The 20,695-nt window shown below is 41.5% G+C and overlaps 1 long non-coding RNA gene across 1 annotated transcript; it reads left to right on the forward strand.

Annotated features, from left to right (window-relative positions):
- Positions 1 to 6,599: 6,599 nt before the first annotated feature.
- LOC118170965 lies at positions 6,600 to 17,070 on the forward strand. The gene is made up of 5 exons (XR_004752971.1): positions 6,600 to 6,680; positions 7,492 to 7,563; positions 8,150 to 8,885; positions 10,112 to 10,315; positions 16,018 to 17,070. It is a non-coding gene; the product is annotated as an uncharacterized LOC118170965 (long non-coding RNA).
- Positions 17,071 to 20,695: the final 3,625 nt, after the last annotated feature.

The following is a 20,695-nucleotide window of genomic DNA, read 5'->3' on the forward strand; positions in this document are numbered from 1 at the left end:
TCAGCATTTGCTTTGAAAGGGGCACTGATTACCATTTATGCTATGCATTTTGGTAATCAGAAATCATTATGGAAACTATTACATCAACTAAACAAATAACCCCTTAGCAGCATGAAATATACAGATTTAAAAAAAAATAAAATACTGTCCTTATGCAGGTAAATAAATAATTTTTTTCTGCACGGTCCTAGCACTTGCTCAGCACATCGAATTTGTATGCCATCGGGCTGCAGTAGGACCACGCACTGCAGAATGAATAGTTTAAAGTTAAAACACCTCCTGGGGTTGGGTTTTTCTTTTGTGTCTTAACTTCAGACTGGTTGCAATTACATTATAAACCATCAATTACTTGTGATTTATAAAAATAGCCTTGTGAAAGAATTAAGCTAGCAAGAGGTGTTAACATTTGCTTTGGAAGTCCTGAGTTATTTCTATTAAACGGCTTTCCTTGGGATTTAAGATAGGGGAGTCTTAAGGTTCTTACTGCCATAAAATACTAATGGGACAATGTTGCAAAGGCACTATATTTTTCTGGCATATTTTGACACCTAGATCTACTAATATTTTAAGGGATTTGGCAGCGAGCTTTCGTATTGGGGCATTAACTGGTTTTATTAAAGCAATTTTGCCGTTGACTTCGGCGGGCATTTCAGGGGTGGGCACGCCCAGGTGCTCGCTCAGGCACCCCAAGGCCTGTGGCTTGCCAGGCGGGGTGGTTTCAGCACCTGGTGGCAAAGAAGATCTGGGCTGGCAGCAGGTCTCCTGTGCGTGCAGTTACTCGGAGGAAATCGCCATTGCAAGATAAGGGAAAGCAAATAGCTGCTGCTTAGGGATTCTTTCTTCTTCTCTTTGATAGAATGTCATCTAGAGCAAGTGTAATGATAATTCTATAACGTTTTGGCAGTTGGGCGCTATGTGATTGCTTTAGAGATGCAAACTCATCTTCACTATATCTTGATCATCTTCCCTCCTTTTCAGCCTGCCATCCCATTTTGATTGCTTAACATAAGGTCTAATGTCAAGTAATAATAAAGCAATTACAAGAAATACAATTCATTCTAAAGTGCATTAAGCAAGAACTAAATTAAGACATAATTAACAACAACAACAGAAAAAAGATACATCCAGGACAAAATGTTTTAACCCCTATATTTCTTCTAACATTAACTACCTTGGCGTTAACTCAAAAGTGGCAGGAAAAAGAGTAGATTACATGCACATACACAGTAGGGCTTGTGGTGATTTATATATAGGGAAATTCACAAATCCTCTATGCATGATTCCTTCTATATAGAAACATACTCAGTTTAAGCTGTCATGCTATTTTTTTTTTCTTGTCCATCTGGCCCAATTATTAGAAAATTGTACTCGAGAAGGCTCCAGTAACAAACATGAAACAGCTCAATATTTCAAGTTGCCAGTGTTTTTCTCATATTTGTTCTTTTTAATTAGAGAGCATACCAAGTTCCAACTGCAGGACCCAGCCATTTATTAAGTGATAGAGAAGCAGCATTATTTTATTGACTAATTCCCCAGGCTTTTATTATGTTTCCTAGCAAAATGTGATTTATAGGAAAGTTAATAAAGGTATCTTCACCTAGTGCACCTGGAGACAGGACATCCACAAAGGGAAGACATTTAGACTAATAAGTGAAATCACAAATCTAGGAGATGAAATTGGATTTTATTACTGGGATTGTATCAGAGAATAGATGCAGGCTTGGGCATTTAACATCTCCGTTCTTAGCTGGCTTTGACTATGAACTGAATATAACAGTTTCTCTGGATTTTCAGAAACATTATACTAACTGATTATACAGTAATTACAAAGTTTCACAGATTTAATGCTGAAAAACATCATTAAAACGTTTCCTATATATTACTTCCCATTTCCTCCTCACAAATTGTTGAAACTTTTTTTTTAATTTATCTTGTTCCTGAATTGAAAGTAAATACTTGAATACTGTATGCTGTTTAGACTAATTTTGACACATTTTGCCTGCCTTTTTTCCTTTTTATACCATTACTTCAGTCTCCTGTGCATGAGCTCAGCACTGGGTCCAGGGGGGTCGAGGGCTCTGCAGATGGCTGCCGAGTGGCAGCAGGGCAAGGCAGGCTCTGAAGCTGGTTTGTGCTCCACGTGTCAGCTCCACAACCAGCCAAAATCACAGTACAACAGCATTGGACAAACCCAATTTAAAATAAATACATTGATTTTGATTCTTAATAAGGTTAGGCATGCAATTGTGTGATGACTAATTTGTGTGCCTAATTACCATGATTGTATGTGCAAATCAAGTAATTATAGAAGTAAATAACCATAATCAGTTATTTTCATGGGTAATTATTCAATTTTATGCACAATGGCAATAATTGGGTGTGCAAATTAAGCATGCAATTGTGCATGCATATTCAACACACACTTGTGTGTCTAATCTTTTCATAAACTGCTTTTTTCCTGAGGATTCTTCTAATTTTCTATCCGTTACTGTGGTGTAGTGTTACTGGGGCATTGTTGCTTGGGTAAGGACTTAGAAATGCACCTCTCTGAGCCTTCTGACTGTTTGGCGGTTAACAGTTCTGCACTACAAGTGGCCTGCTCTCCTGGAAGAAGGTTTTTTGCATTCTTCTTAACACAGGTGCCCTTTTTTCCTAATTGTGTAGGGAAATTCTAGAGAGGCAAACATACATTCCTTTTTCTTTTTAAATTTCAAGTATGTAATTTTGTAACCTATTAGGAGCATTTAAAATATTTTTGCTTTCAGATGCACAACGAACTTGTTTTTTCTAAATATAAACAGTAGTTTCTTTGTCATCAAGAAGTACTTCATGCTGTATTGCACAAGAGGCGATATCCCTCACCTGTCGAAGAGAGGAACGTGCTGTACCTGCTTGCTTACTGCACGGGTCTGATATACAAAAGCACTTCATCACAGACCTAATTCGGTTTCCATTCAAGACATGTAGAAAGAAATGCCATTGACCTCATTACAGGTAAAGTTTATCACTGCCAAGTGGTTTTAAAAATGTCACCCTATTTTTCTGTTGTAACTGTTTGCCTATAAATTCAGGTCTTATGTTTAAGCATACATGCTCAAACGCTGGCAGCCTGAAGGCCGTTGCCGATGGCACCCAAGTCCCCGGGCGCCAGGCCGGCTGCTGTGGTGTTGCTGCGCTTCAGCTGCCGCAGCTGAAGTTGCTGCGCTGTCCCCGAGCGGTGCCTGTGGTTGGGATGTGATGCACGTGGCTCAGCACAGGCCGGCAGCAGCTCTTTTGTCATCTTGGCTGCTGCGCTCAGTGGTGCCAAAAGAGCCACAATTTATCAGTACCTTTCCTCCCCCTCCTGCGAGCGGCGGGGAGGACAAGGGAGCACTGGGCTTCATTCTGCCTCAGAAAACATCTTGCTGCTTTGTTTAACCGTGGGATCTAATTTCCATTGTTTGTCTTCTGTATCTCCTTTTATTCTTGATAGATTTCCCAGCATCACTGATGCTAATCTCCTTGTCCAGGAATCAGCAAAGGGTAATTAGCCTCTGTGATAATGATCTATCTGCTGAAAGATCACGCCCTTCCATCACACACCATCTCGCATGTTTTCTAACTAAGCACAGGAGCTGCTGTGGAGAATGAGCACAGCCTTCGCACGCTGTTAGGCGTCAGCTGCCCAAGCTCAGCATGGAAGCGATTCCCTCTGCTGGTACCGGGCCTCGGAGCCTCTCTGTCCAAGCTGGGCCTCGGCTGCCATTACCACGGAGGCAGGGGGAGTTTCCTGGTGGGCAGAACCAGGGAAAAGCAGAAAAAGAAACCCAAACTTCCTTTGTGGCTAAAAACATGACAATATATATACATATATATATATATATATATATATATATGTATATATATTTAAGCTATGCTATGAAATAACTTTTCACAGCATGGTGTGTCTCCCCGTGGTAAAAGAATAGAAAGGTCAAAAGCAGAAGGCGTCTTGTTTTCATCAAAACGAAGGTTCTTGTTCAGGTGCCAAGCACTTCTCCTGGCCGCTTCATTTCATAGGCAATCTTTAAATTCTAGGTTTTGAAGCATTCTGAAATGAAAAAAACAATGACTGAAGAAGCAGAATGGTGTGTAAATCTAGCCTGTTCTGCTGTGTGTTCTCCTGGCAGCAGGCACAGTGTCACCAGTGTCACAGCCGGGCTCGCGCCTTGGGATGGGAGCCACTGCCTCATGCGGGAGCGTTGCACGTCCATGGGGGCTGAACCATCCCACATCTGTGTGGTGGCATGTGCTACCACAGCCATTCTTCCAGGCAGCAGCAAACACTTTCTGAGCTCTTTGCTCTCTGCAAAAGAGGTCCAGGTGTTTCTGATTGTGCCTCCTTTAATTGCCAAGCTAAGCTGGCCTCCTGCTTGATGAGAGCTCACATTGCATCAGAAAATAGCATGCTCAGTCCTGCATTTCACGTCGTTGAAAGGCTACGTAACCTATTCTTTATAGTAATCTATTCGTTATAAAGTATTAGAAGCTTTCTTTCTACAAAAAGTTCAGCTATTACCTTCAGGAAGGATTATTTTTAAATTGCATATATCCTACCCGCAATGTTATTACCTTTGAATATACACATACACACACAATCGTTTTGGACTATAATCTCTGGGAGAAGATAGTTTTCCAACTATCCATAAATGAGGATAATTGTGCTGGGTTTGTACACAGTAATATGGACACTGAAGTTGAAGTGCGGAGAGAAATCACTAATTATAAACAATAAACACTGGATGTTGTCACTTTACAGTTCTGCTGACTTCACAGAGCCGCAGCTGCTTTATGGAAAGTCATGCTAAACATTTCTTTGTGTCAAAACAATTCTGCTTATATAGCCTATACTTTCCATATTTCTTTATTCTGAGTTACTAGAAGCATTTGCATTAAAAAAGTGCCTTTGTTTCTCAAGAGTTCATCTGCTCTCCTGCTTAGCATGCACATGCCAAGAAAATGAGATCAGCGGGAACAACAAAAGCCCATTTCCCCAGGTTACGAAGCCTTCTGCCATAATAAACAGGAGTAACCTGGAGAGCATACCTGACCTGCTGCCCTGCCTTCTCCTTTTTCAGACAGATTCAGTCAAAGGTATTGCTCTGCCCTGACAGGACGTGACCTTGGGGTACTCGGGAGAATTGGGGACAAATTGGAATTCTAAGTAATTTCTTTGGAGTTAAAATATTACTGCAGTCATTCATAAAAATCTTCCCTTTGAAGAGGTATTGATCTCCAATAATGGCAGAATAAACAGCTAAACAAGAATCCTAAGAAAGCCAGCTTCAAATGTAACTCTTCCTTAGCAGTGGGCAGATGCTGTAAATTTATGCACGTCCAGGAGCCTTTTCTAAATCGTCTGTGTGGGGAGGCTAGCCCCTGGCTGTCACACAGCAATTTGGGGACACTACTGGTTATAACTGTACCACACAAAAACACGCTGCTTGCTGCTATTTCTGTTGTGGCAACACTCCCCTCAGAATTTCAGTTTATTCACCCCCGATGCAGCAGCTCCCGGGAGCGACACGTGGCTGCGGGCCGGGCTCGTGGCCTACAGGCCTGTAGGTAGCAGGCACTGGTGCTGTGGGGGGAAGCCAGCAGCAGCCCACGGGCTCCTGCGGCTGCGTGCTGTGGGGCTTGGCGGGGGGCACTAGGAGCAGCCGTGCCTGGGGACAGGCTCCAAGTATCTTGGCGATCGTATTAATCATTCATCTGTTAATGAGCAGAGGCCTGGGAAGGAGTTGGTTTTGTGGTGAGCAGTACCAGAAGGGCAGGTGATTTCTTCTGGTGATTCGGGGACCTTTTGCCTCTCCATAGCTTAACCAAAAGGAAACAGAAGAACTTGCTGGAAAAGCAAGGTTGTAGTGCCACAAGTTTAGAAACAGAAATACAACGTAAAGCATTTACTAAGAAACAAATACAGTATTAATTTAGTAGAAAATGTTTTTAAATGACTTTCTGTGAGAGGCAATGCTAAAACCACTCTTAGTTGTATGCCTCGAGAATAACTATGGATCAAATTCACCCATTTTTCCCCAGCAAAGTGCTTTGTGCCCTGCTGTTTATCACATCTTATTACTCTTGATTACTCTGTTTGAGACTTAAGCCTCGGCTTAAATAGAGCAATGCTGTTATCACAGTGGAGCTGTTCCTTGTTTCTTTGGGGCACTTTTTGTCATCCTGTGGTGAAGGATCATCTTTTTATTTGCACAGTGCTCAGCTCAGCTTATGTGGTACTGAAATTTGAGTGGTGGATGATGATTCGGGCATCCTGCTTCATGTCCGGCCTTGCCCTGTCCTCCATGTGAATAACCAGGTTATTCACAAAGTGGAAACAGCTGGTAACGCTGTCTGGGACAGCAGTGGGGAGGGTGACCAAAAATTGCAAAGTCACTTGTTAAACTTAGATACAGTGGGTTTATACCTCGACTTCACGTGTTTCTAAGTAGGTAGCCTTGTCAGCAGGTGATTGTGCAATTTTTTATTTTTTATTTTTTATTTTTTGTGAATGACTTCTCTACCTGCAATGTCTGTATTTCTCATGTGGTGTCTGTTGCTCTCTTTCATCCTGCATGTGCAAAAGTACTTTGGAATGGGTGTCTGTAGTTCGCCAGGAGATAAGGCAAAGCAGAGATGAGAACAAATACGACAATAAGAGCAACGTTAGTGAGTTAACCTAGAAAACTGGAAGACCATGAATGTGTTGTTTGCTTGTGCTTATGCTACAGTCTTTGAAACCACTGAAGACAAGTGAAATCTGAAGCTATGTAAAAGAAAAGTTGTAATTTTTGGCTCATCCCAGAAACCATCATTTCAAGAGACAGTAGAATTAGCTTCTGTGCATACTCCTTATTTCACTCGTGTCGTGGAGAACTTAAAAATCCCCATTTCCATTGTATTTTAAGTTGCCAGGGGTACATTTGCAGCTGCCAGTGTGCTGGCTGGTAACATATAGAGAGGAGCAGGGAAAAAAAATCCCAGCCTTCAGCCTGCAGAGCTCCTGAGGCAGCTGCTAACCCTGTGTGGGTGCTGCCAGCTGGCAGTGCAGGAGAGAAGCCCTTCCCTGCTTCATGAGGATCCTGCCTGCTTCCTCAGACACCCTCGAGGAACAGCAAGGCTCCTTATCACTGACAGCTGGAGCATCCTCCTCTGTTCCTTACCTGTAAAATAAATTCAGAGTAGTGCTTGCAGAGCCGCACTGTACTGGTAAGGCAATGAGGAGACTCTCTGTGGCCATTTGCTTGAGGGCAGGATTTGCCTCTATTCCTCTGTGCTATCATCTTGCTATAAAACACAGGAAGTAATCTTTTCCTATGTCATAGGGAGATAGGCAGCTCAATTAAAGTTTATGAAGCATGATCTGAAGTCCTTGGAATCAGAGCATTATGGATATGCAAAGCACGACTTTAAGTTATTCATTACTGTTTAGTATACTTTGCATCTTTTATTTTTTTATTTTTTTTTTTTTTCTAGCAGAACAGTGGCTTCATCAGGCAATAGGTCTGACTTCATGGGAATGAGCATGATTTTGAGGAGAGAAATGTGGTAATTATTAATTATACATTATAGCCCTCTTAGTGCATCATTTCATCCACATACCTAGAATATGTTACTTGGATTGGATGGTAGGATTTTATTCTAGGGTTTATTTTCCATTTCAAAAAATGTGATATTTGTATACACTATCTATAGAGATATGCTTAAAGGTGTTTTGTGATGTAACATCTGTTGACAGTGATCTGCTTGTGGTCACATAAAATACCTTCTAGCTTAGATCTAACAATGAACACTGAGGATTTGTCTACTAATGATTTAGGAAATATTATTTACTTTTATTTAAGAGCAGTTGAGAAGTCTCATTTGATTGGATTACAGAAAGTGAGAGCAGTAAATAAAACCCAATCCCCAATATTTAATATACCTGTCATAAAAAAAATAAATAATAACTGGCACAGCAGGATGCAGTAATAGTAAGGCAACTGGTTGGCTATTTAAATGGCTAAAATAAAGGAGAAGCATATAGAGCCCAGCTGTCCATCCTTTGCTTTTTAGAAAAAAAAAAAAAAAAAAAAAAAAAAAGGAAGTTTTGAATTTTGACAGGCAAAATTTTGGTTTTCTGATTATTTGCCAGCTCTATCTCGTCTTGCTGATTTGACTGGTCCAGCCAAATTTCATGGAAGCAGTATCTTTAAACGGTCTCCAGATACCCTGCTGGATCATTGTAGCTCTATTATTTCAGCAGAGCTATGTAATTCTGCCTCATCAGAGCACTGGTCCTCTTCATTTATGCTTGTCTTTAAAAGAGGAAATCCTTATCTAACGTATTTGGTTGTGTAGCACTCATGACATTATTAGGAGCAGGTGAAGCATCTCCACCCTTCTCTCATCCCCCCAAATTGAATCTGAATTTTCTGGTTCATAGTTTGTACAGATTGTAATGCTAATGTTCTTTTTCTAACTTGATTTGTGTCACTATCACAGTTGTGAATCAGTCGTGGAGCCCCAGTAACAGTTAATAACATAAATTATGTACTTGGACTAAAAATAACAAGGTGATATACTGTCACCTATCACACTTTCTTTCTGTATGAACCAAAATACATTAACAGTGAATAGCATCCTCCTATGGAACTCCAAGAAGTTATATAAAATTAGTTTTGTTGGCACGTCGCAGTAAGAACCAGGATCACAACAACCTATTTGATGGCACAGCAGACACAGTAGAAAAGTTCAATATTCTGCCTCAGAACCTGCTGTCATTTCCCTGAGATAAGGTAACATCTGTGGCTTGAAAAAAAAGCAAACAACAACAACAAAAAAAACCACCAACATTTCAATCTTCTTCTGGCTCACATCAGTAAGTCCTGGTAAGGAATGAGTATTTTTTATTTTGATTAAATATCAAGCATTTACAGAAATGCATGAGCATATTCATAATTATATTATATTTTTCTTTGGATTTCGTTTCTTGGATTTTGTATTGACAGATGCCACACAAAGGAACTGCTAAAGGCACTTTGGTTGTAGGCTTAGTGCTGCCACTTCAGCTTTCTGGCTTTTGAGGGAAGATTTAATCACAAAGCACCAGCTGAACTTTGTGGCTATGTACTTAGAAGATGATCAGGCACCTTTAAATCAGTTCAGCCCATGGGCCCAGAGGAGAGAAAAGTCAGATCAGGAGCGCATACAGATGCACCAAAGCTTTTTCATCCACATGCGGGCAAACTTTCTATGCTGAAGATATATTAAATTGCTAAAGGCAAACAAAGCTACTTTGTTAGGTAGTCTTTTAGGTAGTCTTAAGGTTTATTTTTACCTGATGATGACATTTGCATTGGGAGTGAGGTACAGCAATAGAAAGCCCACAAGGGCAGCATCAATGGAATAGGTATTGAAAAGAGAAAAAAATAAATCTTTTTTTATGTGTCTTCCATACTTCTAAATGTAAGACCTATTTCTGCGATAAATGAAAGGGTCTTGAGCAAATGCAATAGAGGATGAAATACAATACTGACTTCCCATAGTTTGTTTAAAAACAACAACAAAAAAGCCACCGGGCGCCCCCCCCCCCCCCCCCCAAAAAAAAAACAAAAAAACATTACTGCAAAAAAATCTCAGGCAAACAGTACTGAAGGTTTTATTCATGCTAGAGCAAATCCTTCCCCCTTCCTTTCCTCCGGTGTACAGGGTTACAGGCACGATGCAGGAAGTTCATCCCTGCTGGACTTCAAAATGTGCATTTTCCGCAAGGAAGGTAAGTTTTTCTGTTGTTAGTGCCATACCCATGTCTTCCCCTCCAACCCTCAGAGGTCAGACCTCTGAGGAGTGTCCAGGAAAAGCAGAAGTGGTACAGACCTGGAAAGCTTAGAAAAGGCCAAAGGGAGGACATAGCTACATAGGACTGGACTTATTTCTTACAAACTATGTAAAGCACCGCCAGGCACGGACTGCAGCTAAATACTATTGAAGTGCTTTCCTGGGGTGTTTGGGTTAGCATGGAGAAGTGACAATGACACCTTGGGGCCAGCAGAAATCTCCAGGCTGCTTGGCTCCTCACATTCTCCATTGCATCAATTACTTTTTCTCCTTGCAGAAAACCTCCAGAAGTTAGCAGTAATGTCTACTACAGCTCCTCATTCTCTTACAAGATGCAAGAGGGCTCCTGGCTGAAGAGCTCAATGGGATGCAAGAAGGTGGGGACAACCACCTGCTGACCGCTTCTCCACAGGCATGGTGATGAGGAAGAAAGCTAACTGTGAACTTTGCTCTGAGTGTGGATTCACTGTTAGTCACACAGGTGAGGACCCTAAGGACTGCGTTTGCTACTTTCTACTTGGTTGCTCAAGCTAGGCTGCTTCTCTGGGGGTCTGTTTCCACCAGGACCATTTGGAAGTGATTTCTGGCTGGAAGGGCAGAATGGGGCCAGATGTGTGTGAGAGAGATGAGGACAATAAGACCAGGCAAAGTCCCATATGCCCACAGCTTGTTGGTGAGCACTGGGGAAAAGGGAGGAAGGTAAGGAGGGTACTAATGCGTGTGGGCTGTGACCCTCGTATGAGGGGCCATGGATTCCTGGTTTCTCCCTGCAAAGCCTCTTTAGCAGGTCTGGCTGCCTGGGTCAGTGTTTTCATAATTAATGTCATATTAATAACTTTACTGATCTATCCTGTGCCCCATGTTTCTGACTCCTCATCATTTCCCAGCCTTTCCCATCTCTTCATGCCCCCTCTTCTACCACAGAAGACAGCTAGAAGCAGGTCTTCCCCCCCTTTCTCTGGCCCAGGTGGCCTGACCACAGCTAAGTGTGAAATACTGGTTTGGATCCTGCCTCGTGGAGAGAGGCTGTCTGTGGCCCATACGGAGCGTGATTTGGCTCCATCAGGCTCACAAGAGTACTTCTGCAGAGAGGTGTGAGAAAGAGAAAGCAGAAATGGAGTATTAGCTGCAGCTATAGGTCTGCTGTCAAAGAATCTGAAAAGCTTGTTTTGAAAAACAATCTGACTGCGTGTAAGAGTAATTTCAGTGACCTGCGCTTCTTATCTCGTTTTTTGTATTTTGTGGTGTGTCAGTGAGCAGAACTTAGTAATATTTCTCCATATAAACCTCTGTGACTGCATGCGGTTTCAGCAGAAAAACAAAATTAATTCTCTCACGTCACAGTAGTTTGTATAATAAGCTGACCTTTTGCATTAATTTTGCATGTAGAAAACGCTACTAATTCATTAAGACAGGGATCTGCAGATCAACATTTAAAGTGTTATTATAAACAACACATTTTGTTATTCACAAAGGTTTGAAATGATACCTATTTCAGCCTGTTAGTGCACAAAACTTAAAACAAAAGGATGAAAATATGTTATATCAGATGTAAATATTACAGGTTTCTAAAATTTACATAGTAGGAATAGCAACAACTGTAATGCCGGTGAGGAATATGGCATTTCTGATGCAAAATGTTACTGGTTTCTATTCTGATGACAAAGCAATCATTAATTCACTGTTAGTCTATTGCCTCATTTAAAAATCAGCTACATAGATGAAACATGTTCGCTTTCAGGTAATTTTTAATGAATAATTTTACTGGTATATCACCATGCAATGTCACAGTATGCTGGCAACAAATAAAAATAATAAAGCCGTGGCTTATTTAGTAGCTAAACATAACAAATACTGTTATAAGTAGATCCAAATGGGTTTTCTACAAGAGACTTTTCCAAAGATTCAATATTGTTTCTCATTTTTACTGTTGAGGAATTGGTATAGCTTAAAAGAGAGAAATATCTGGGGATGGGAGTTGCATCCATTGTCATAATCAACTGTGTGTGCTCATCATTGACTGCTCCGGGATATTTTGGTTCATAGAGCATCATTATGGCCAATGCTAACACCATTATCTCAGTTGCTGGAATTCTCTGGTTCGCTCTTTCGATTAGAAAAAGGTCTACATACATAAAAACATAGCACATTTGTAACACAGATGAAGAAACTAGTCGGGAGGTTTGCTGACAGCAAATTTCATTTAGCTAGTTTTACTATAAGCAATTTGCTTTACACGTGCATTTTTGCATTCAAACTGTTCTTTATTAAGATCCTTCTCTAATAGTACAAAAATGTGTTTATAAAGCCTGTAAGTGGTTTCTATAATAAGATTTTTAATGAGTTGGAATATTAAATTAAGTTTCGTAGAGCTGCTTGAGGTGTTGTTATAACTAACTTACAAACTGTACACCATTAGCTTTATCATAAAGAGTAGTTTTGGTTTCTATTCATGCAACAATATACAGCTCTGAAGCAGTAACCATCAGCTACTTTGCACCGCAAATGCCATTTAGTTGACTATTTAGCAATAATGTCTGTGGTTGTGATATTTGAGCCCTACTGTGAGAGTAACCCAGCTGTTCAGCCGACCCGGAGGTGGTCGTGTATCTGGCAGGCTGTAGGCTGTGTTTTTGGGCCCCGTGCTCTTTGCTGGATGGCACAAACCAGAGCAGGCCAATGGCACCACAGGATGCTCGGCATGGAGCTCAGCAGGGATCAGCTGGCTCTCCAGTGATTTATGCTCTCTATCCATTGCTTGCAGCTGAGATTCCTTAAAAGTAAGAAACTGTGGAAATGGCCCCAAACGTTTGCTGTCTGAATGGCTAGTGCGCAGCAGATGAAGCACGTCTAACCTTAAGCAGCTTGTGTGTAAATCAAAATGACTAACGTGATTGCAGAACAAGCAGAGTTTTACAGGTGTATTTTTGCACTCTGTAGTTAATAGCAAATCATCTAACATTAGATGTATAACATAGATTGTCGTGTCGTGTGTCGGCCGCCCCCCCCCTTTTTTAACCTACTTTAGAAGAAAGAAACTTATGCTCCTAACTTTTAAAAAGCAGGGAAATCGCTGTCTTGGGGTCTTCCAGAGCAACTGACCTTGCTTATTAGTTGCTATCCTTTCTTCCTGGCATCTGTTGTTGCGTGACTGGTCGTGTAACTCGGACCCCATGCGTGCCCTGTTACATAACCAGATGTGCCTTTCCCATGATGGGCAGCATTTTTCATAACATGATGGATGAGGGAAAGGGGTGTGCAGCTCTCCACTGTTTTGGATGAGGCCAACAGTAGCTGAGGGGTGAAATGCTTCATCGCACCTAAGTTGGATGGCAGAAATTGTCTAAGACAGATGATGTGGCGTCCTTAGAGCTCTCTTACCTCATTTGTAAATCTATAGTCACTTTTTGTTTGTTATTCACATTTTGCTTCACTTCATAATACTTTTTCTTATACTTTCATATATTTCCTGGGAGTTTTGGTTGAGAGTTGGCTGAATATGAGCCAGCAGTGTGCTCAGGCAGCCAAGAAGGCCAGCAGCATCCTGGCTTGCATAAGAAACAGCGTGGCCAGCAGGTCCAGGGAGGTGACTGTCCCCCTGTACTCGGCTCTGGTGAGGCTGCACCTCGAGTACTGCGTTCAGTTTTGGGCCCCTTGCTACAAGAAGGACATGGAGGTGCTTGGGCGAGTCCAGAGAAGGGCAACGAAGCTGGTGAAGGGTCTGGAGAACAAGTCTTATGAGGAGTGGCTGAGGGAGCTGGGACTGTTTAGCCTGGAGAAGAGGAGGCTCAGGGGCGACCTTATTGCACTCTACAGGTACCTGAAAGGAGGCTGTGGCGAGGTGGGGGTTGGTCTATTCTCCCACGTGCCTGGTGACAGGACGAGGGGGAATGGGCTGAAGTTGCGCCAGGGGAGGTTTAGGTTGGATATTAGGAAGAACTTCTTTACTGAATGGGTTGTTAGTCACTGGAATAGGCTGCCCAGGGAAGTGGTTGAGTCACCATCCCTGGAGGTCTTTAAAAGACGTTTAGGTGTAGAGCTTAGGGATATGGTTTAGTGGAAGATTTGTTAGCGTTAGGTCAGAGGTTGGACTCGGTGATCTTGGAGGTCTCTTCCAACCTAGATGGTTCTGTGATTCATTTACCTTCTCATTTCTTATCCTTCTGTCTGATACAAGTTTTGTCATACATCAAAGTGGCAGGCCAGTGAAAAATCTCCCAGTGAAGAAAACACATCTTTCATTCTTTTGATTTTGACTTCAAGGAGTTTGAATCAGTCCAAGAAAAGCCATGCTCTTCAAACCTCAGCACTGTGACAGTAGACCAGTCACAATAGCTTACCCTGTCGCAACTTCTTGATCTACAAAATGATGGTAATGATATGTACCTCTGTCAAGTGCTAGGTGTAGGAAGAAAAAACAGCATTTTAAATAAAACCAAAGCATTATTATTATCTATTGCATAGAATTAGCATCCAGCAGTAGCTGAATTTTCTGAACCCGGGGAAGCACAGAGCTGCTGGCCACGCAGGCTTGAACGTGCAATGCTGTCTGTCACTCTGGCAAGTTCTGCATCCAAACCAGAAACAGAAACAGACAGAAAATGCACTTCTTGCCATGCCATAGCGATGGTAATGGCTTTCTCGTTCCAAGCAGAAAAGAAAAACAAGCCGTTTTTATTTATAACATTTGGTTAAGGTATACTGTTACTTCTGCTTGCTTTTAATTAAAAGATATTAAATGCTGCCAATAAACTTAGAGCTGGCAGTAATGAGGAACACAAAGCTGCTGCTGAATATTCAGCAAGACTAACTGCAGCTATTGAGGCATCTACCATTGCAGCAAATGGGCTGCAACATCAGATTTTAAGGTACAGGGGCAGTGCTCTTAAGCTATGGTACAGCTCAGATGTGCTGACTCTCTCCATGAGATTGATGAGAATTCTGCTGCGATTGCTGCACTCCAGCGCAGAGCACTGCAGGGCATTCACTGTGTTGAGAAGGGTCAAAACAAGACCACATCAGCCTCTGAACCTAAAAACTCTGAACTCTTTGCTACCTATTAGGATGAACGAAGAAAAGCTGTGTTTTGATGTGTGACATCCCAAAGAATTGCTAGAGGCAGATGGCAAAGTTACTGCTACTTAAAGGAAGGAGCAGTAGTCTGCGAGCTGGGTGTCTCAAAGGATGAACCACAGCCTGGCTTGAACGAGCTGCCTTTTAAACAAAAACTCTCCACGGTGAATTGGCTCTAGATTCAATAATGAGATGCTCATCTTGACAATCATTAAAAGATTTCCATCCTTTTACAGTTAAAGAAAAAAAAAGTTCAGTTTATTGTAAGGTATTATGGAAGCTGGAATAAATGATGCTCAAAGAAATAGGGCACGACCTGATGTATGCTACCAGTAAATGCCACTTCCTGCATTTCCAAGACTTGTGATGTGCATTGTTGCAGCTTGTTGAGGGATAAGAGAACTGCATTTGGTAAAACGTTGAAATAAACCTGAGATGAAGAAAGCCTGACATGCTGCAGGGGCAGCAGGAGTGGGAAGGCAGCATCCCCTGGAGCCTGGACTGAGTTCACCACAGCAGGGCCGCGGTCTCGCCTGTGGCACCACGGCTCCCCAAGCCTGGCTGGTTGTTTGCTCTGGGAGGGTGCTGCCTCTACCACAAGCCTGCATTGTGTGGTGGCTGCAGCTTCAGCTGCTGTCTCTAATTCAAAGATGGGTAGTATACAGTCTTGACCTGTGCTTATTTGTGAATATTAGAACTTGCTGCAGGTCACTAACTGCCCTGCTAAATTCAAACATTTTTTTCTTGCCTTTTTTTTTGTTTGTTTGTTTTTCCTCCTTGCATAAAAATGGTATTCTACACCTTGGCTTCTAATAACCTGACTGTTAAGTTATCAGCACTAATGTCCTTAAAAAACAAACATATTTTGCTTTTTTCTTCTTATCTATCGCTCCTGTCCTCACCCATGCACACTCATTCTGATAACCAATGCAGCATTTCTACAAGCTAAAATTTTCTTTTTATATCATGTTAAATGAAGTGTGTTTAGAGAAAAAGATTAGTTGTGCTAGTCTGGAAGAGGAAGGTAGTGCACAACAAGCCTGTGACTGATCATCTTAATGCCATGCTGATATTGATGATATACTGAAGTACCGCTTCTTTCTTTATAAGGATGTACGCTGGGGCAAGGCAGTAAGGTGAAAGGCTGCCATGCAGTGACTCAGGGGATAAGCATGTAACTAAAAGCTTGCTGCTTCTCAGCTATGGTCAGCATCACTCCCACCAGGAATTCCTTCTAGCAGCTCTACCAGGCTGTGAAAGAAAAATATTGCAGAAAGGTTCTCTTCCACAGCTTTCCCTCTCAACTGATCAGCAATCCCCTTGCATAAATGTGTCAGTTTCACGGAGGGCCTTCTGCAATCTCTCTCCTTCTTGATCTTTTCAGGAGTGCTGTTTTCTATTTTTTGTTGAAATTTTAATGAAGGGTGAATTAATACAGAATGTAATGTTTTTAAATTACACGTCATATTAGAATTTCTGCTGGTACAATTACATTTTAATTAAGTAAAAAACTGGACATAGAAGTAGCTCTCCATGTCTCCAAGCTAGGTTTACTTCTGTGACATTTAATAAAGGTCCAATGTATCCAGAATTAAGAAGACTTGTGTTCTGCAGCAAGATCTGGGGAGTTGATGCTGCTCTGCCTGAAATGCTACACCACTTTCAGCTTAATTAAAATCTGGATCCTTTTATTAACAAGCTATGACAATTGCAAATGTAGAGGACAAACCAGAATGTAGTTCTTTTTCAGCTGTCTTCTCTCTGCATGTTCTGCTGTCTGTGTGGCTAATGCAGGTCATCCAAAACGTATTCCTTCCTCACAGACCCCTGCATCACCACTGCCTAAACTGTGCCGCTTCCCTTCCGATACCTGGAAATGGGCATTGCAAAAGGGCTCCAGTGACCTGGATTTATGGATCGTCACAGCTGCTGAGATGGGGTGTTGTGATTTTAGCCACCATCCTTGAAACCACTTTTCATGGAAGTTCACAGTTGAAGTTGACCTGGCTGAAGGACAGAGCGTGCTCTTAGCAAACTTGCTGATGACACAAAACCGGGAGGAGTAGCTGATCCACCAGAGGGCCGTGCTGCCATTCAGAGAGACCTGGACAGGCCGGAGAGCTGGGCAGAGAGGAACCTCACGGCGTTCAACAAAGGCAAGTGCAGGGTCCTGCATGGAATAACCCCATGCACCATTATAGGCTGGAGCTGACCTGCTGGAAAGCAGCTCTGTGCAGAAGGACCTGGGAAGAGTGTTGCCAACAGTCAAAGGGAGGTGATCCTGCCCCTCTACCCAGTGCTGGTGAGGCCACACCTGGAGTACTGTGTCCAGTTCTGGGCTCCCCAGTACAAGAGGGATCTGGAGCTACTGGAGTGAGTCCAGCAGAGGCCTGCTAAGATGATTAGGGGGCTGGAGCATCTGTCACATGAGGAGAGGCTGAGAGGGCTGGGCTTATTTCACTTGGAGATGACTGAGAGGGGATCTTATCAATGTATGTGAATATCTGAAGGAGGGTGTGAAGAGAATGGTGCCAGACTCTCTTTTCAGTGGTGCCCAGCAACAGGACGAGGCAACGGGCACAAATTGAGGCACAGGAAGTTCCAGACAAATATAAGGAAAGACTTCCAGTGCTGTCACCCTTACAGCAAAAACCAGGTTGCCCAGAGAGGTGGTGGAGTCTCCTTCTCTGGAGAAACTCAAAACCCATCTGGATGTGATCCCATGCAATGTGCTGTAGGTGACCCTGTTCGGCAGGAGGTTGGACTAGATGATCCCTTCCAACCTCAACCAGTCTGTGATTTTGTGATGTTTTGGTGTCCCTACTGTTTTTGGAGATGCCTCTTTCCCATCGATACACTTAGTGCCAAAATCCTCTCAATTTAATGTGACTACTTAAAAAACATTGACCATTAAGGCGTGAAATACTATTTTTGGTAAGACAATGTCCAAATCTGCACTGAATCTATAAACGTGCCATACTTTATACAAGCCTATAACTGGGATTAATGCTTGTGGCTTATTATTGGCTCTTGATAGACACTAGCAATCAGTCATTTAATGATGATAATAGGTTTGGGGTGGTTTACTCAATGTCCTACCTTTTACAGGTACTCTGACAGTCACTGAAAGAGTTAAATAAAAAATCTTGATACTTATATATTTAAGCTGACTTTCCAGCTTCGGTTTGGTAAGGCAGCTCACACTTCTCAGACAGCTAATGTGTCAGGCTGTCTGTACCTCCAGGAGTGAAATGATTTAAAAATTATCTTTCCAACCATAACAGTTGGGATCATTATATTTTTCACTGAAAGCTGAGAATATGCAGTGTAACACCGCCATAGAGGAGGGAGCTAATCAGAATCTAGGCATTCTGGAATATTTGAGAATTTAAAATACAACTTTTGAAGTCCCATAAAATATGCATTTTAATTAATTTCTTTATGCAGTATTATACTGTTGGAGATATAAAATTCAAAGGCATGATTGTCCTGTTACCAAAGAATCCCACTGCCAGTATGACAGTTTTGACAATGGTTACAGTGGAAGACTTGGGACTGAACCCTAAATATCTTTTCCTTCCTCTGCTACCACGCTCTTCTGTGACTTGAAGTGAATTGGTATGTCCAACAGTAAAAACATACAATGGTTATTATGATGTGTCTTACAAAGGACTTGTGAGACTTATTTTTTTTACTGGTACCGCATTTGTGATCTTGGATGAAAGGTGCTTCTGACATCTAAGTACAATGTATTATTAAATCTTCACATTTTGTTGCAAACCTCTCCAGAATAGACTGTTCTAGTCAAACTTTCGCTATACTTGTCTGAGTACCTTAACTAATGTTCAGACTAATTTGCTTCGAGGAAAATAAGCCCTCCTAGCATATGAATGCTATTAACTTGTTAATTCTGGTGAACCCCAGCCTACTTTATTTTACACGTCCTTACAATTAAAATAGAGTGAAAACAGCTGAAAGAGGAAAATGTAGAAGAGTGTGGATAATACTCCTGAAATTGTTGTTGGCTTTATGTTTTTGCTACTGTCAAGGTGCAATATCAATACTTTGTCCAACTGACAACGGTCCTAATAGGGCACTGCATAGGGTGTCACATCTAATTCCAGAAGGAGCAGCGTGAGGAAACATGTTGCAAGTAAGGAGTAAGCTGGGGAGCTAGATACTGTGATGGCCTTTTATTTTATTGTTTTCCAGTAATGAAAATACATGGTGTCTGAACAATAACATACTGTATACTAAAACTTTCCTTTTTAACTGAGCATGTAAGTCTGCTGTTTCTCTAGCACGAAGAACATGCCTTTAGCGTTGTTAGACAATCGAAAGCCAGAGATTTAAGGTTTAGGTCTGGTGGTCCCTAAGCTTTATGTCTGGGATGATCTCAGCAACATTTTGTGATATAAATACAACTAAAAACAAAACTGAGTGCATGGCAACTGGTGTTTGGAAAAAAATAACAGTACCAGAGCTGAAAAAGATGTCTAGAGATATGTAAACAGAGTCTCTACAGCTCTTAGGACTATGTTTGTGTAAAGCCCTGTTTTATTCAGCAGCCTGTCTGTAATAGGAGGGAGCTGTATTGCCTCAGGTTGGGTTGGAACTGAGAGACTTTGTGCTCTGAACATGCTGCTCATCCTCAAGTGGTGTCCGCAGCCTTGACTCCCTCAGCCAGCAAGCTCCTGCACCTCAAGGCCAAGGCTTAACTCTGCCTGCCTGTATGTAAAATATGACTACCCAGGCATCACAGCCTGTCTGAAAACCTGCATCAGGAGCAGAGCAATGTAGTATTTTGATTGCTTATCACAGGACAGTGACTTCTGTTTCTGGTACTCCATGCCTTTATTGCCTGTAAATGATCAGTTTTACCCTTTAAAATATATATCTATATATTTTTTTACATAGTTCCGAAGTCACAACATTAGACAGCAAACATATTGGACTGATATCTGAAATAAAAAAATAAGTAAATGGTATAGACATGTAAATTTGCCATAAAGAAGATTGCTACAATCTAAATTTTGAAGAGCATGCGTATCACTGAACTATATCTCGTACTGTTAAACATTGCTGCTGTTCATGAGAGAAGTTGAGATGATAGCTGATGTTTATTCACAAAATGCAGATATCTTTGTTGGGTTCAGATATTGTAAAAGGTTAATGAGATATTAAGTCACAAGTGGGCAGAAAGTCTCTGAGGTTTACAAGCAGACAGTTAATAATGCAGTGTGACAAGCTGCTCTTGTTCTCCAGCTACATCAGCAGTCCTAAATGACAGCAGACTACACAGAAGATTACTCTCAGAATTATAAAGTACATTAGTTTTTGGAATGGCAAACTGAAGGCTTTTTTTTTTTTTTTTTTTTTTTTTTAATGATACCCATTCTGAAAAAGTAATGAACTTTACAGGATTATTTCAGACTTACATCTCTGACTTGTTGCTCTTCTGTCTGACACCTGTTTTCAGATTCTCAGTCAGCTGATGTGCCTTTTACCACATAACATTTCTAAAACAGTTTATGTTATGAAAGAAAGAAAACTGTATCCGCTTTGTATGGTTGATAGAGCAAATTACGATTTTCAAATGGAAAATACCATTTAGCAGGGAATATATGTGCCCTCAAAAACATTTGGAGTTTTCTATTATTTTCCAAATTACAAAGACAAGGAGGGTTAGATTGACAAGGAAGATTGCTGAGGTGCCCCTGTTCTGTTCTCGCTACTTCCCCGTAAGTGGGACTTTTATTTGCTGTAGCAGGTCAGCTTTAAATTGCAG

This window comes from Oxyura jamaicensis, chromosome 8, assembly GCF_011077185.1.
Source record: "Oxyura jamaicensis isolate SHBP4307 breed ruddy duck chromosome 8, BPBGC_Ojam_1.0, whole genome shotgun sequence".
Lineage (NCBI taxonomy): Eukaryota > Metazoa > Chordata > Aves > Anseriformes > Anatidae > Oxyura > Oxyura jamaicensis.